An 18,904-nucleotide genomic window follows, 5' to 3' on the forward strand; every position below is an offset into this window, starting at 1 on the left:
AAACGGGGAATACCCTTTGGGGATGTTCTAGAAAACACTCTCCCTATTACAAAGTCTTTGTTTTCTGTCTCTCTCACTGCTACTTGCATTCTCTTTTTAGCTGATCTTAAAACTGTAGATTTAACTTTCATAAGCCTGATACACTTTGAGGAGCAGCCTGAAATATGGGAAAATTCAAGTGTTTGAGTAGAAAACCTACACCCATAAAATAATTTTTCAAAGCGGCCCAGTTTCTTCCCTGAATACATGACTCATCCCTGGGTGGGGAGGGGGGCGTTGCCTCCTTCAGACTTGCTTTTCATGAATTAAATTTTATAACTTAGATTCATTAAGCTAAAAACAACAACAACGATGACGAGTTTTCAGTTGTGATTAAATAAAGCACCATTTGCCACAGACACTGTCCCGGTGAGCATCCTCTTTTTACGGCCCTACTGACTGAGTGATCATCCTTGGCACTTTGTATTAAAGTAACAATTGTGAAAGTCTTTTTCTTTGTGAGAGGAGAGAGGAAAAAAAAAAAAAATGTAGCATTGCAGAAAAAGGTCAATGTTTCTCTTTATTTGCAGAATACGCTCAGCTTGTAGCACTGTGAATCCACCATGGAGAAAGCAGACGAGCTTGTATGGGACAACACTAAGAGCTGGGCTAGCTCTTCAGAGTCAGATGCTGATTTACTTTAAAAGAAACTACTTCATTAGTGTCTACCAAAAGCGATGGGATGAGATAACATCTGATATCCAACATTAAAATTAAGATTGAACACCTCGGGAATCCTACCCGCCCCGTGATGAGCCCTCTGTATCTGTATCAGGACATCAGATAGAATGCTTGCTTATTGTTGTTAGTTGGTGGTGGGTCAATTCCGACTCACGATGACCCCATGTGTTACAGAGCAGAATTGCCCCACAGGGTCCTCTTGGTGTAATCTTAACGGACGCAGATCACCAGGCCTTCTCTTCCACAGTGCTGCTGGGTGGGTTTGAACCACCAACGTTCAGGTCAGCAGCTGAGCGCAAAACATTTGCATCACCCAGGGGCCTTCAGAAAACTTGCAAAGGCCGCTAAACTGTTACCTTCTGGGTGATCACCCTGGCTTGCTCTCTGCAAGAGGGAATCACAGATATGTGACAGAAGGGCTTGTCACCAGGCCTTGGACCTAATCCTCCTAAAAGTGTACCTTTGGCCAGTGGTAAGAAGACTTCTGGCAATATCAGAGTCTAGCCCATCCTCCTCATTCAACCACTTTGGAACCTTGATGTGGCCTGAGTGTCCTGCTTCTCCCTTTGATACAAAGAGGAACCAGAGAGTGAGAAATCTCACGTAGACCCCTGCTACTCAGACCTGGCTAGCAGAATGCACACTACCTGGGAGCTTCTTTGAGACGCAGCCTGCATTTTAACAAGATCCCCAGGTGACCCGTGTGCACGTTAAGTTTGAGAAGCTGTAGTAATGGGGGCACATAAACACTGCCACAGGGAGGACACATATCTTGAAGTCTGAGGGGTACAATATTTAGGGTGGTTGTGCTTGCCATTTGTTTTCTTAAATCAGTAATTCAGACAAAAATACAAACAAATAAAAAGACAAAGGGGCTTGCAGGCAAAGGCTTGTTTAAGCCCTATCTAGCTGCTGGCCCCAACTATTCATTAGAAAACATTTGAAATTTCATTTAGATAATGTCAAGGTATGCAGATGTTTCAAATACTTTTGGATCATTTTAAGTCTTAGACAAAAACTCAGTTATGCCCCTATTACTATAAATAAGCAGCACTAAAAAGAAACCCAAACATGTTAAGGAGAATGTTTTAGAAGAGGGTGGGTGCGTGTAGACTCACCAGTGCTGGGCAAATGGGAGTAGCAGATGCAGTAGAACTTTAGAAATTCTATTCTCTGAATAAATTAGGGTGACCAATTCATTATTGATTTGCCTGGGGTTTTCCAGGTTTTAGCACTGAAAGTCCACACACCAGGAAATCCCTTAGTCCCAGACAAACCAGAAAGTTTGGTCATCCTAGACTGACTGGGAGTGGACATTAATCATTGTAACTTTCTGCACTCACAATCAAAACACTGGCTCTGTGATGAATGGTCTATTTGCTCTAAAATAAAAAAAATTCAAACTGTTGCCATCGAGTCGATTTCAACTCACAGCAACGTGTAGAACCTCCCCATAGGGTTTCCAAGGAGCACCTGGTGAAGCTGAACTGCTCACCTTTTGGTTAGCAGCCGCAGCTCTTAATCATCACACCGCCAGGGTTTACAAAGCCAAATCCATTGCCATCGAGTCAATTTCGACTCATAGCGATCCTATACGACAGAGTAGAGCTGCCTCATAGGGTTTCCAAGGAGCGCCTGGTGGATTCCAACTGCTGTACCTTCTGGTTAGCAGCTGTAACTCTTAACCACTACACCACCAGGGTTTCCTATTTGCTCTAAGAAGGAGGTAATTTCATCAAGTAGCGTCAGTGGCCCTTCTAACACACCCACCAAGGTGAGGACCAGCCCTTCCCCCAAGACTTCCTTGGAAGGTAGATAGGGATTACTCCACTGGGGCTGTTCTGGCTGTGCCTTCCTTCGTATTTCTCGGAATTGCGAGTTCCCAAGGCTGAACTGACACCACAAAACGGTCCCTCTGAACCCAGCTCTTTGTGGAGTATCTATTTAGAAGCGATGTTCTCCCTGACGTTTGTGAAGATCTCTCTAAAGCTGAATGCTAAAAATGCCACGAGAGAGCACAGGCTGTCTGCTGCCTCAGAAAAGCTACTGCCTCAATCACCACAGCTGCAAAACACTGCCCTAGATACTCTATAGGGTTTTAGCTCTGACAGCACTGTGACACCATGACAGCCGTTGACCTCAGGAGGGACTACCAGTTATACCCTTGTCACTTCTTTTGATACTTGTGGAAGACAGAACACAAATAAAATATGTGACATTCACCTAATGTAGGGAGATGCACCCTAAGATCAATAATTTGTTATCTCTAAGGCCCAAAGTTTTCAGAGAAACTTAGTTTCTAAAAAGTTGTCTTAAAAAAGTCCTATCCTCAAAAAGAGATGCCAAGTCTCTTCGAAGATACCATGAACAAAATTTTTCCAAGGAATCAATGTAGAAACCAACAGCTCTGATGAAGGTGTTCTCTTATCCTTGGTTTTGTTTCAGAAAAATATAACTGGAATCACACAAAAGCCACTGAAACTATACCCTAGTTGTAACACACTAACTTACTGTCATTTCACCTGAGCGACTACCATGTTCCTCTGACATTGTTTCGGAGAATGTAGAACATTTTATATCATGTAAAAAAAAAAAAAAAAAAAAAATTTTTTTTTTTTTTTTAATGTTCAGGTATACAATTTAGAATATTTCAAATATGGTTTACTCAACAAATGCATATTGAGTACCTACTGGGTCCACCCATTTGCTGGTTTTTTTTTTTATTCAGAAAATATGGTCAGAGAAATAACAGCTAAGACTTACTGATGTGCTCATCACTGTGATAAGTCATAACTGTGACAAGTCCAAAACCAAAACACCAAACCATTGAGTTGATTCTGACTCATAGTAACCCTACGAGACAGAGTAGAACTGCGCCATAGGGTTTCCAAGGAGCGGCTGGCGGATTGGAACTGCTGATCTTTTTGGTTTGCAGTCAAATTCTTGACCGCTGCGCCACCAGGGCTCCACCTAGTAGGCAGTAATAGTCCATTAGGCATTGAAGTTTCAAAAGTGAATAAGACATGGGGTTTTTTTTTTTGCTAAAAGGAACAACATAATTATGATAAATTCTTTTAAAAAATGATGGAGCCCTTGGTCAGAAATATAATCCCTTTTTTGATAGTATTTCTAAAGGAAGATCATATTCAACTAACAGCATACAGATTCTGACCACTTTTGTGGCTGTGGAAGTATATTAAGATGTGGAAGGAGCAATATTTGCTTAACCAATTGCCTTATTCATCTTCAAATGTTTACTGTTGCCTATTTTTTTTTTTTTTTTTTTAAAGATTAGGAACTGGGTTAAAGAAACTATTTCCTAAGCTCTCTGTACAAACGCGGCTTCAGCCACGCCTGACAAGGGAGGGGCTGCCGCAGAGAATTGGCCCTTGGCATTTAGGAGGCTCACCGCTTTAGTGAACACAGTAGCAGAGGAAATTATTTAGCGGGTCCCAATGTGCATTCTGTTCTGAGATGGTTGCTCTGATTGAAATCATTATGGGTAATTTCAGCAAAACCAATATTGTAATTATTTGTAAACGTTGGTTTGCAATTCGGCAGCAATTGGCAGGTTGCTCCAAGAAAACCTCTGGGGTTAATTACATCCTCTGAATTTAGCTTCTGTCACGAGTCAAAAATTTCCCCCAAAATATTTTACGTAAAGACTAAAACCTTAAAAATGAGCTTTGCCAATAATACACATGAAATTCTAGACAGTTCTGGTGTTTTCTAGCAGAATACAAATCATGTACTCAAGAAAATTAAAAAAAAAAAGAATATGAGGCCACATACAGTCAGAACACATTACAGGCAGGTCCTGTGAAATTCCTCCATAAACCATAATTGAAATGTATGTTTCTGGCCACGTAGATTGTAGGATCCCCCTTTGTAATTACTGGGCGACGGTGCCCTTAAATCTGAGTCGGCCTCATACCCTTCCCTTCTGTCAACAGAAGCCCTGGAATGAGAAACGGCCGCCAGGTATCTGAATCCCATAACAAAGATTATAGCAAGTTCAGGGCATTTGGCCAGCATTTGTGAATTCTAGAAGGAAAACAATATTCTTTCTACCTCTCACTTAAAAAAGCTCAAGCTCCAAAAGTTGTAGTTTCTGAATGAAATGCTGAAGTAGTGGCTAGCATCCTTGTGGAAGGCTGGACCCATTTCTCTGATAATTCACTTTGCTTTTTCTCCTGTGGGAGTCCTCAGAGTTTTGGGGGTCTGAGTATAAATCAGTGATGGAGGTAGGGTGTGCATTAAAAACTGTTTTTACTTTTACTATCAAATAGGATTGCGTGGCACCAAAAATACTGTTTGCTTTGCTTATTCAAACTCTTGTCATCTTTTGTTGATTATTTCTTACAAGCAATCTATGTATACCTTTTTACTATTTGTTTCAAAAGCCCAAAGGGTATGATTTAGCTATTCATGTATGAAGTCTATTCAGTTTTTCCAACTCAAGAACATTTACAATTATATCAAGAGGTTAGTATCTTGACTGGTCTCTAGGGAATCAGGATTTAAAGTTATTAGACCACTAATTCTCTTTCCTGAAGCGGACCTCTGGGCCCTAGATGTCAGACAAACCAAAACAAGCAATCAAATCTAATGTGATGTACGTTGCGTACATCCTTGGCCCTTCACAGCTCGTCTGGGTGCTTCTTTGGCAATCTACCTTGGCGAAATGGCTTTTTGACAATCAAAAAGAGCAGCCTGACAATCCAGAGATGGGTGTCAAGCTGTCTTAAGCGTTGCTCTCCCAAGTCAGGCCTTCGAAATGGCTTTCCCTTCTTCTCCTCAACTCTCTTCTTTTGGGTGCTAAGGATTTGCTTGCGTTTGAGCGACCTGACTCCTTGCTATCCCGGTCCCGGGCTGTACAGAATGCTGGGATACAGAACTGGTGACTGTCCTGACTCCTTGCTATCCCGGTCCCGGGCTGTACAGAATGCTGGGATACAGAACTGGTGACTGTCCTGACTCCTTGCTATCCCGGTCCCGGGCTGTACAGAATGCTGAGATACAGAACTAGTGACTGTCCTGACTCCTTGCTATCCCGGTCCCTGGCTGTACAGAATGCTGGGATACAGAACTGGTGACTGTCCTGACTCCTTGCTATCCCGGTCCCGGGCTGTACAGAATGCTGAGATACAGAACTAGTGACTGTCAACACGACCAGTCCCCCAGCTTTTTGCAAGGAATGCTTAGTTTTCTGTGGCCAAGGTCACCAAGGCATCTAGTCTGCAAATCCTTTTCAGCACCAGTTTTCTCAGGAATTACGAATGTGAGTGTGTGTGTGTGGGGGGGGGGGGTGGTGGTGGTGGTGGTGTGGGATGGTAGCACAGAGTACAAATTAAACAGCAACAAATGAACTCTGACAGACTGAACCACAAAAATACCAATTCCCTTCTCCTGGGTGTCATGAAAACATCAACAGATTAATTGATCAATTATCTTTGTTTCATCATCCTAAAAAGAAAATATGACCACGAAGGTATGGCTTGCGGTTATGGGGCTGATCCAAGCTGAGGAAGTTATGACAGAAATAAGTGCTGTCATCAACAATTAACTCGGCTCCTGCCTCCAAGGCCACAAGAGGGATTTGTGCACGTCTTGGACACTATTTCATGGAGGTTGGATTAGTTAGTAAGAAGTATGAGGCTCCTGGGATTCTTCAGCCCTTATACTGGTAACCCTAGGGAAACTGACAGATTCTATAGCCAGCAGGGGCCTGGGGTCCGTGCCCATAGGATTCGGGCTAATATGCACCACTGCCTTCCTCTTCATTCCCTTCACGCTAACTCTCTAACTTGGTAACCACCAGTGCAAGGCATCATTACAAATAAAGGCAATTAGCTCATTGACCCTGGTAAAAAGTATTTCGACCTGCTAGATCCTGCTGCAGTCCAGACACACAGCTGTAAAAAACAAAGGAGGGAGTGGAAGGGGCAGTTAGTGATGTTTTCAATCTAAGGAGAAAGAGTGGGTGTTAAAGAGTTTAGTTCGTCAGAATCAGCATTTCCTAGTACGAGTCAGTGTCAGTAGCTAAAGAAAAAAGATCATTATGAATGGGTGGGGAGGGTCCATGCTCAGACATGCAGTGCGTGTAGAGAAAGGGCCGGGGACGGGGGGATCTCATTACACACATGCTGGTGGGCGGGGTGGCGGGCGAGTCCCATTTACACAGAGTCCTCAGGAGCTGATGGACAAATCCATGGCATTACGGAGTCATTGGAGGAACCAGGTCTTGCAGCTACACAATGCCCCACCCCCTGCCATCAAGTTGATTCTGATTCATAGTGACCCTACAGGGCAGAGTAGAGATGTCCCATAGGGTTTCCAAGGCTGTCACCATTACAAAAGCAGATGCCACATCTTTCTCCCGTGGAGTGGCTGGTGGGTTCCAGCTGCTGACCTTCCAGTTAGCAGCCAAGCGCTTTAACCACTAAGCCACCAGGGCACCTTTACACAACGCCAAGATATGAGAAATACTTTGGCGTTGGGTGTGTCCTTAGCTCACTTCAGCAAGCCCGTGCCTGCCATCCTGGGACAGGTGCCTTGGCTTACGTGGCATGAACCCCTATGGTGTCTATAGCCCAGTAGGCTCAGAAACTAAGCAGCCTTGGGGGCTGGGCTCAGCGCTGTGTTAACCTCCCTTCTTCTTCTGAGTTGCCTTAGTTCGCTCAGAGTTGCTGGGCTCAGTAAACACTGTTGAGCTGAACCTAAGGTGGGCAGAATGTCCAGGATGTTTTAAGTGCATCCCGGGTAATTTTTTTTTGCCCAGGAGGGGAGGAGGGGTGATATAAGGAATGCTGGATTTCATCAATTTTTGGGTGTCCAACTGCTGGCAGGAGAAAGGCTCCCAGCTCACTTAAACCTTCCTACTTCAGCGCCGACAACAACCAGCTCTGACTCCCGGTGACCCCACGCCTATCAGAACAGAAGTGTGTTCCATTGGTCTTTCAGCAGCTGAGTTTCTGGAAGGAGACCACCAGGTCTTTCTTCCAAGGTGCCTCTGGTTGAGCTTGAACCTCCAACCTTTCGGGTAGCAGCCGAGAATGTTAACTGTTTGCACCACCCTGGCAACTCACTTTAAATCCCTCCTAATGCCCAGAGAAAGGAGGCAGTAACTGTCCTCATCTAAACTTTATTTCTCTCTCCCATAAACTGTATTTGCTCTGACCTCTCCATTCCCTTAAATTCCATTATTAAAGGCCCTTTCCTGCTCCTTGCTGCTCACCTGATAAACCAATCCTTCGTCTGCACCCTTGCATATGGCTGGAGAACGTCTGTCACGGATGGGAACGTGGTTTGATGAGTGATAATCATGGCTTTAGGATGCTGTAAGACCCTCAGTGACTTTTTTAGTACTGGCCACATTTTTTTTACTGACAGTGCAGACCACTACTACATCGTTTTTCTAGGGGAACTGGTGGAAACATTCAAACCATTCTCTTCAGAGGCATGAGCTAGTTTCCACCTTGTTCTCTGTGTGCTTGCTTTTCTTCAGAATTAAGGCATTGCCTAGAAATGACCAAGCTTGTTTTAAAAAAGAAGCTAATGGGTTTCAATCCAGCATCTGCCCCACTTCACAAGGATGGACTTGGCCTTTCCCTACAACTGTACCCATACTGAGCAGTCACCCCAAGTCTGAGAGAAGTCGGGTCCTGCTGATGACCAACCTTTGGGAATTAAAGAAAACATGATTTTCTTTATTTTTGGGAGGAGGGCTTGGAGTTTAGCACATCTTCGACTCCCAATTTTCTTTGCCCTAAGACTCCCAGGTGAAAATAACTTTTGAAAGGTGGGTCACATTTATTAGAGCGAACTGCATGAGATGTTCCTTTGCTTTGGCGATAATCCCGCTTTATCACATAAAATTTAAATATCGAACATTTCCTTTTGCGGAAAATGAGGACAGGTCATATCCAAGTCCTTTGGCCAGGAGTCTGGTTGTAAATGGGACTGAATTGGGGCAATGTCTCCACACCTACAAAGCTGAAGTCCTCAGGATGGTAAAGGTGGAGGGTGAACACTCGGGAACACACACAACGTTCACACAAAGGGGGAGCAGCGAACAAAGGGACAGGGCAGGAACAAAGAACATGCGAGACAAGCTGTGAATGGTTTTATTGGAGTGGATGTCGCCCAATCAGTTCTCAGAGAAGTGAGGTCAAACCCTGCATGCATGGGCACACCGGGCAGTTACTGGTGTTAGTTTTGCTTTGGTGATCAGTGCAGCCCATATGTGTCTCAGGTTGTGATTTGATGTAAAAAATTTCAGTCATAAGAGAATGAGGTGGGTATGATCCCCGGGGGCAGGTTTTGAATAGGTGTTTGATTTTACTGGGGGAAGCCGTGAGGAGAGGCTCCCTTCTTGCTTTAAGGCAAGCAAGAAATGTTTCCACAAGGTTGTGTCAGTCACAATATTAACTAATTATTTTGTCACTGCTAGGTGCTTAATTAGGCTATAATTTTATTTCTTTTGCTTCGAGGGTCAATCACCTGCTTCTTGATTACACGGAGCTCTCCAGTCCTGGTAATTGCTAAGTGACATTTGCTCTGGGTTGTTTAATCTCCTCCTGCCTGGGGAAGAGTCACTCTTGAAAAGTGACAGATAACTCAGCAAGCACAGCCGAACTGCTCTGATTCTTAAATCTCTTATTTCAGAAAGTTCTCCATTTGTGTAGATTTTAGGAAGCACTTGCATGGGTTTTGAACAAATATAACCTTTGCAACTGTTAAATTTCTCTCTGTGGCTTTTCCATGTTTCCACATGAAAGTGACTCATTTTAGAGCTACTACAATTTTCAGAACTACTGGATAAAATTAAGTAACAGTGCTATAGAGCTAGTTTACAAAACTGCTTTCTGGGAAATAATTCTATGACCTACCGGTAAAAATCCAATTTGCAAACTGTGCTTCGGCTAAAGTGGCCTTCTGTAGGTAGAATTTGTGTGACCAAATTTTGGGGAGCAAAATATTGAACCAAAGGCTTTCCTGGTATCTATCATATTGTCCTGCCAAGGCTGCAAGGAATGATGAACCCTGGTCGTGAACTGAGAACAAGAGAAAATCCCTCAAGTGGCTACACTTAGGAAATCTGAGACAGGAAGAAATGAGCGGGCTGGAGGTGCCAGGCTTGGTCCCAGATTTATTTCACTAATCAGAACAAAGAGTTTTACCTTCTGTTCACCAGCGTGGACGACATCATCAGCACCATGCAAGCCACATGACAAAGTCACATGATACGCACGCACATGATTGGTTGAAAGGAAAGTGGAGGAGATCACATGGAAAATACAAAAAAATTAAAAACTGATGTAAACAATGGGCAGGGAGAAAAATCAACCACAAAATCACAGACTAAATAAAGGGAGAAATCAAATTAAATTAGCAGCATATACAGGGAACACTGGGAGGACAGTAAAACCGCCTGGAAATAGAAGAATAATAAATCATAAAGAACATTTGGTTAACAACACCAATAAGCGTTAGCTACAGTTGCAACATTATATATTAATACCACATCAAGGAACAGGTACACTTTTTTTTTTTTTTTAAATGGGGAGGTGTTATCTGCCAGGACCCAGATGTCAAAGGCAATCCAGGAGACTGTTAAAGGAGGAGAAAAGAGCAAGTTAATGTTCACAAATTCCAGAAACGGCTCCATCCTTGGAAACAAGGGAAATCAAACAGAATACGGGTCATCAAGGAAAAGTCCCACCATTTTTAAGGCGTAAATTGTGTTCCCTGTAAGAACAAAAGACCACATTAAATTAAAAGGCATTCTGTGTTTCCTTCGCCCAATGAGGAGAGGGCATAGGGGCTGAGTGAGGCTTGGTGGATACATGCCCGAGAGGGTAGCCCCAAAGATCTTTTCTTACTTCTTTAGCCCCCTACTCACATTATCCCTGACACCCCTGATGAGACTCCCCAAATTCAAGAACACGCAACGGAAGAGGCGAATTCAGATATGGGAACAGGTTTCTTTTTGGAGGTTGAGGCAATACCTCTGTCCACACCGAACAGCAGAAACTGAATGTGTGGACCAGTGAGCTGAAAGTCTAATATTAAACATATACTTGGGCCTGTGGATAAAGTTATTTAACCCTTAGGCTTGTGGCTGTGCCGATAAGACATGGATTTGAGATTTACAAGAAGAGTTGTCCTTGTTCGGACCTATCCAAACATTCGTTTTTGTCCTACGTTAGCTCTACGTTCTAATGTGTTACTGAATGATATCTTCTGGCTCAAAGTACACTGCTGTTTAAAAATAATTCAAGGGGAATGCTTTAACCAAGTAGTATATTCCCTGGGCACTATGAGCTGACAGAATGTGTGGTTTTTATTGTGCGACATTACGCAGGTATTGCCATGGTCCTACCAAGATGGCCCTGCAGGGATTATTCAAAATTAAGCATTCTTTGTTTTTTAATGAGGATACGTTTATTCCTTCATCATCAGCAACTGACCAAAAAACAAAAACAAAAACACCCACACACACATAAGCAAAAACAAGAAGTATTATTTATTTTCAACCCCATTGATTGATGGATTTTTGTGTGCTCACAGCTACTCTGCTATTAGTTCCCCTGTAGTTCACAAGTGCTAGAGTTTGCCTGACTGTTGAGGACTGCGTGCATGTTAAATGCAGGCTGCTGCCCAATTGTGACCATCTTTTCTTTATCCCAGCATCCACCAGGACTTACAATTTGGGTCAAGAGTCAAACGAATCCAAATTAAAAAAAAAAAAAAAAAAGTCTCAAACTTCCTTGCCTTTGGATGCCACAGCTAGGCATTTTATCTGTGAGAAGAAATGCCTGATTTTCAAAAGTTAAAGACATTTCAGGGGAAGAAATACCTAATTCCTCCTTAAGGAAAAATCTTGACCTGGGTTAGCATTTCAGTTCCAAAGGAGACACAACATATGAATCAAGTGGTGCAAACGCCCCCCGTAGTCTGCTCCTATTGGGCCTAGCACACACACAGCACCCACTCGGGCACAGGACAGGAGCAACACTGCTTGTTGTAAGAAGAAAGGGCTCTGTTAGTTGCATTCCTTTTCCAAATGCAAAAAAAGCCATCTTTGGAATTGAACCCGTGCGAGCACACACACTGGTTGTCACCCGCTCTGCTGACAAAGTGAAACCTCAGAGGCACCAGGAATTAAAATTCGTTTTGCAGCACATACACTGAGAGAACACTGAGAAAGCAGGGCCGGCGCTATAGTCTGCAGCCGAAGAAGGAAGCGTTGCATGCAGCACACAGAACCCGGAAAACTCTTTGCTTCTTCGTTCAATTATGAATCAGAAAGCTTGGCTCAGGAAGGGAGAGCTGTACTTTGCCACACCTGTTTCTGTCTTCTAGCTCTGGCTACTGCCTAACGGGATACATGCCAAGTTTTCTATGCACCCAGCAATAGTATAAAATCTGAATCGCCCACACAGCTTTGGTGATTAAACACTGTAAACACAAACACACACACACACAAAGTTGACTTGTCAGGGAATTTAAGTCGTCAGCATACCAGCTTACTTCACAAGTACTATCTTGGAGCATGTTAATGTTGCAGTTCAGTGTAATGTTTGGATGGTAAAGACAATACTGGTGGTGGTCCTGACTATCTTCAGGAGGGGAAATCCAGCACTTTCATCGGACTCTCAGGCAGCGCTGACTCCAGAGAGCCTGGACTTGGCTTCTTCTGCTCATGGCTTTTCTGGCATTGAGGCCACGGCTTGAGGAGACCAAAGTGCCTCTCCTTCCCATATGTGCTCTGTGTACAGGCCGCTTCGGCATGGTGAGACAAAGGAGCGTATGCAGCTCCTTCCTTCTTTGCGTTGCCCTTCTAGCTCCCCCAAGCAATCATATTCTACCCCTTCCCTTGTTCTCCGTCTTGTAGCTCTTGCTATATTAGCCTGCGTGCGTGCCTGTGTGCGTGTGTGTGCGTGCCTGCATGTGTGTGTGTGTATTTTAGAGACGAGGAGCAGCCAAAGCTGGGCAGGCGATGCTGTTCCTTCTTCTCCCCAGCATTTCCCTAATCCTTTTCTATTTTTAACTCAAGAGTAAATTTGGAAAGGCCTCTTCATGCACAGTCCTCTTCAAATAATCACCTCAGCTCTTTTGGTAATGCCTGGTTTGCTCTCTTGGCAAAAAAACAGCATGCTTAGGAGACCACACCAGGCTAGGAACCTTCATGCATTTTAAGGAAAGGGAGGAAGCACTACTGGCATCTCTGTGAACTGGAAGCCAGCTCTGCCACAAGCAGCAGTCAGAATTCTGGCCCTCAGCTCTGTACTCACTGGACACTTCTGTGGTTGTCAGGGCAGGAAGAGGCCACGTTGCTATGGGAACATGAAGGCCAGAAAGGGTACAGAGAGGTGAAGGAGAGTAGAAATAAATTAAAGTCAAATATATGTGTTTTTTTTCAAGCATCATTATAAAGAAAAGACAGAGACGGTGAAGGAGATACTCTCTCACTCCTTTCTTCCCTGATTTGTCATTATTCAAACATATATCTTAAAGTGATTTTGCTGACAAATTACTCTCACACGGCAAGAAATAACATCACCCTCATTGCTTGTTACTATTAATTACAGTGACCACATGCTGGTGGTGTAGTGGTTAAGAGCCTGGCTGCTAACTGAGAGGTCTGCAGTTCAAATCCACCAGCCGCTCCTTGAAAATCCTACGGGGCAGTTCTACTCTGTCCTATAGGGTTGCTATGAGTTGGAACCAACTCGACAGCACCTAACACCACCAACATGTTGGGAACTCTGTTGGATGTTTTTTATATTTAATCTTCAATTTTCACAAACACCTATAAGGCGGGTGGAATTTATCCTTCATTTTAGATGTGAAGTTTTAGATTTGGGGAGGTCAAGTGACTGATATACGGTCATGGAGCTCTGAGTAAAAGTCGTGGAGCTGGGATTTGAACCCAGATCTGTCAGATTCCAAAGCTTGAACTCTTTCCGCTATGGTGCACTTCCTTGGAAGATAATAGGGCAGGCAGGTGGCGGTGGTCATATTTCTGAGTCAAATAGATGGCAACAGAGGGCTTTTGATCTTGGGGCTTAAGTCATCTCCTGAGGCCAACCCCAAATGGCAGGGCCTTCTGATATAATAAGGAGAATAAGGCCAATCTGGAGGTGCCACCCCTTAAACTGCTTGCTGTTATCTGTAGCTCTAAGAGATGGTGGCAATATGGCCTGCACCTTACTCAGCGGCTGTCTCATTTTGCTTCCCTCCCTGGAAATCTGGGTTCAAAACTCTACATAGGACAGGCCTGCAGTTCTTACTCCTCAGGACTTAGGGGAACAAAAGGACAAGGGAGCAAAAAAAAAAAAGATTGGAAATGATGAGGCTCAGCCAGGATGACAAGGCTTGAGCCCAGCCACCTGGTGTTATGACCAGGTTCAGTGGCATTGGTCCAGGATGGGCAAAGCAGAGCTTGATAAGCCTATTCTTTGCCTATTTTTTTCTTTGTTTTTTTTTTGGGGGGAGAAAGGAGACGACTCATTCCAATTTTAGAGAAGAGAATAATGAAGCTCCCTTGTGAAGGGTTGAACAATTTGTCCTAAGTGCCTACTGCTAGGCACATCTGTTTATTTTCCCACAAATGTTCATGAGCAATGGATACATTTATGGATAAAGCAAAAGCTACAGGTTTCACTATCTAATTTCAATGTCTGACTCCAACTGCGCCAATTAAAATGAGAGGTAAAACCCAACACTCCAAAACATTTCTTATGACCCTGCAGGACAGATATTTTTCTTGGCAAATTCGTTTGGCTTCTCCAAATACCAGCTTCGGCCCAACCCAAAGGACAGGCTGGGCTTCAGCACCCTCAGGGTGCCTGCCTGCAGGGTTTTCTGAGGGAGCAACGCTTTTCAGTTCTCTCTTCTTCTGGGAGTGCTTGCCTACCCTGAACGCCAGAGGCCCTAAGCCTATTTCTCCTCTCATTTGCTTTTCTAAAATCCAGCGCTGCTCTCTGCTGACATAGTTGAATCATCACCTGGTGGAGGAGATAGCATTAGGCAGACTGCACTGTGGCTAGTAGAAAGCAAGCTACAGAGGGATGGGGAAAATGATACTCACTATCTGGAGGAGACAATGGAACAGGGGTAGGAGAGCTAGCAGGAGCTGCTGAAGAAAGAGAAAGGAAGGCACAATAAAAAAGAGGGGAAAAAGACCAGTGAGGCATAGATATTGAGTTAGAAAATGGAAGTGCTGACTTGGGGTGTCAGTACGAGGCGCTGACGCTAGTTAGAATGGGAAGAAAAACAGCGTGCATGAGAACAGGTGGCCAGCAGAGCTGCAGGGGCAGCCAGAGCAGGGCTTTTTCTGACTTCAGACCATAAGCCTGTGTGCCTGCCAAGCCCTGCACTTCAGGTAAGGGGTTTGGCCAGGAACAGCTGCAGAAGCCTTAAAGCCTGACTGCAAACAAATAGCCAATTCAGCAGGACCAGCTGTCTACCTAGGATCACAGAACAGGAGAGATGGGAACCTGGCCCTCTGCTTAAGATGATCAAGTAATGGAGAAACGGACTTTGTTAGGCTTTTCATTATACCGGTTGCTGTCGAGTAGACTCCCGCTCATGGCGGCTCCATGTGTGTCAGAGTAGGACCATGCTCCACAGGGTTTTCAAAGGCTGATTTTTCGGAAGCAGATCTCCAGGTCTCTTTTCCAAGGGTCCATTGGGTGGACCTGAACTGAATTTGTTAGCAGCCCTAGTGGTGCAGTGGTTAAAGGACTTGGCTGCTAACTGAAAGGTCGGCGGTTCAAACCCACCAGTTGGCTCCTCGGGAGAAAGATGTAGCAGTCTGCTTCCATAAAGATTGACAGCCTTGGAAACGCTATGAGCAGTTCTACTCTGTCCTACAGGGTTGCCATAAGTCAAAATCAACTCGACAGCAATGGATATGGTTTTTGCTTTATATATATTTATATATATGGCATGTAGTTATATACATGGCATGTATTTACATATATGGCACATTTTGTTACAAAATCTGTCTCACTCTCTAATTTCTGTACCTGAATGAAATGGAAAAGACTGTCCTGCTTAATGTTTACCAGTGATTAAAGTCCATGATTGGCACACAGTGGATACTACAACCACGGGCCTTCTCCAAAAAGATTCCTACTAAAAGTGATTGGGGCCCTGGAGCATAGTGGTTAAGAGCTCTGCTGCTAACTGAGAGGTTAGCAGTTCAAATCCATCAGCCACTTCTCGGACACCCTATGGGGCAGTTCTATTCTGTCCTGTAGGGTCGCTATGAGTCGGGATCGACTCACTGGCAGTGGGTTAAACGTGATTACTTGGATGCTGCTGCTGCTGTGCTACTCTGTGTGTGTGTGTGTGTGTGTGTGTGTGTGTGAAGAGCAACACTAATAATGCTCAGTGATATTCTCGCTCCCACAGAGAAAGGGCATGCTGAAGAGCCTGGGCTAACCAAGTAATACTGACCAACTTTCTGCATGGGCACTGCAAGGCTAAATGGATCATTAGTTTTTCACTGGCAAATATTCAGAAGTTGTCCCATCGACAATCACAAAACAAGGTCCCCATTGCGAGTTATACAAAAATTTGGAGAAGTAGAACTGGACGACACGTCAACCTATTGCCAACACTGCCTTGATGCTCATGGTTTAGCCTTCCAGATGCGGGCGCCTCAATAAACCATGGAAGGCTAGTGTCACTGGAGTCAAAGCAACGCAGGCTGCTAACGTGTCATGATTTCAGGGTCTGGTTAACTCAGGTGAAAGTCTCTTTCTCTTTCTCTTACTCTTCTGGCTTGAATTGTTTGCAAAACTTTGCATAATTATTCCGGTAAAAGGATGAAGTTGTATGTGCATTTATGTATATGGTGCATTTAATTTATGCTTGTAATGTGTCATCTGGGGGGTAAAATGTAAAAACAAAAAATGTCAAAATGCCCCTTTTCAAAAGTAGAGACTCATGCATAATCTCTATACCCTGGAAAAAATGACCCATTTTGTTTCATGGCACAGAAGTAAGTTAAGAGGCAACATTCAGGCAATTACATTCTAAAGGTTAAATGTCTCAATCCTGGAGGAAAAATTTAATAATAAATTGTAGCATTGTCTCTTTACTCTCTTAGCAGCTCTCACAGGCAGCAGCCTCTCCCAAGTCAAACAGAGGTCATGACCTTTCCACCTCAGAGTATCCTGACAGCACACAGGCATTTGGGTTAAAAACATAAGAAATGGGAACATTTTCCCAGGTTAGAGTTGCTTATTCTGAGTCACAGCTTCCTCATTACCTTCGCACACATTTATCAACTGCACACAAAGGAATCTCCAAACAGCTTTCTGGTCTGTAAGCTCAGGAAGCTGGAGGCCTTTATGTATTTGGGGCCTTAGCTAGTTTCACCTGCTCATCCCTGCTTTGGCATATTCATGCCCACCAACTTGGAGAAGTCTACTAAGGAACCAAGAAAGCAACCCCACTACTGGGACAGCTCAATTAACTCTTTGACACTGAAAACGTGATTTCCTCAAGTGATGGACTACTGCCCAGTGTGCTGACCCTCACCTAACCCTTCTCAATCCAGAGGTCTGAAAGCAACAGATTGTCTTTCCAGTATGTCAGCTCCTGCTTGCTCTGTGCCTTCTCTTCCTTGGGGCTCAGAGTTTTCCTAGGGCCTAAGCTTCAGTGTCATAGGACAGGCCATGCAGTGTTACAGGATAAAAATGCAATGCCTGTGTGTGGGATGCCCCATGTCACCAACCAACACCACTGGTCTTGGGCTCAGGGTAGGAACGCAGCTCAACTGATGGCTGATTTTGTTCAGACAACCTTTGTGTCTTGCAAGGAATGGAGAGAGAACTCTGAGAAGGTTCTTCCTAAAATTTGTCTTGTGAGTTTCGTCTCAGCAGTGGTGAAAGCTGGCATCATCCTTTCAACTGTATCTTTCTACAGGACGGGTCTAGGGCCAGCGGGATACCCCTTGGGGTAGACCCTTACTTCAGCAGCTCTAGAAAGTTATGAGGATGCAGGGAAAGACAATAGCAACGTATCTTCAGTGAAAGTATGATGTTCCCGCACGTTCTCATGTGTGTGCCACCTTTATCCTCCTGGAGTTCTTGAAATAGGCACACTCAACTCCATGTCTCTTCCACTGTTCTCCATATCTAAAAGAAGTTTGCTTTTAAATTCTTTGAACCATAACTTTATCATATGATTGAGAAAATTGACTTTTCATGCCACTAGCTGTGCCAGCTGCCATATCATTTTCATGATCTGCTTGGACTGGAGAGATGACCCACCATTTTCAAAGGCTTCTTGCAGTCTTGGTCAAGGATCTGTTTTCATATAAGCAGATAAAAAACAACAAGGGTCTAGATGCCTTATTTTTAAAAAAAAAAAAATTAAACATCGACTGTTAAAAACATAGTATCTACTATAAAAACCCTCACCTTTATAAGAGCTGAGCTGGCAATGAATGAAAACCACTGTGGCCTTTGGAGTCCAAGACCTGGTTACTCTGATTCAGTGCTTGAACTCCAATTACTGGTTAGAAACTCCAGAGGAGGCCTCATCCCAGCCTTCCTGTCTTTTACGTATCTAAGCCAGCACTCACCTACTGACAAATCCAGAGAAGAGGAAGCCTGAGGACTGGGTTTAAGGACCAGCAGCTCACTAGGCTCACTGCCTGGAGGGAGGTGCTCTTCACCCAGAGCTGTTCCTCCAGAGCTCGCTAAAGGCACAGCTGCCAGCCCAGAGCAGACACCTATCAGTCCTACCTGATAACCCCATACCTCCGCTAGGGCTCTTTCCAGAACTACTTCATTCAGGAACCAGCTCTGCTCAGGTAGTGGATTTAGCACTTGCTCAAAATCTCCAAACGCCTACACTTAGTCGCTTAGATTCTGCTGTGACTGCAATACTCCTGAATAAATTTTAAAGAGATAAGCTTCCCTGAGTGCCTTTCAGGAACTAGGAGCTTTTTATTAAAAGAGTATGAACCTTCCTGAATACCTTTTCTTCAGAGTCTCTCTGAGTAACAACATGTCCCTCCACTATTCTCAGAGCTTAGCCTGGGAGGAAAGAGCTAAGCCTCAGCTAAAGGGAAGCTTGGGGTCATCAATGCAGGCTAAGGAGGTTGGACCACAGATCTGCTCTCTCTAGCAGAGGCCAGTTCGCTGCTACCCTGGCT

General features: G+C 44.1%; 1 protein-coding gene across 1 annotated transcript in view; it reads right to left on the reverse strand.

Annotated features, from left to right (window-relative positions):
- Positions 1-18,904, reverse strand: part of NCAM1 (neural cell adhesion molecule 1) — a 75,910-nt gene that overhangs the window by 18,912 nt on the left and 38,094 nt on the right. The gene's annotated exons all lie outside the window — the stretch shown is intronic.

Source organism: Loxodonta africana, chromosome 15 (assembly GCF_030014295.1).
Source record: "Loxodonta africana isolate mLoxAfr1 chromosome 15, mLoxAfr1.hap2, whole genome shotgun sequence".
Classification (NCBI taxonomy): Eukaryota; Metazoa; Chordata; class Mammalia; order Proboscidea; family Elephantidae; genus Loxodonta; species Loxodonta africana.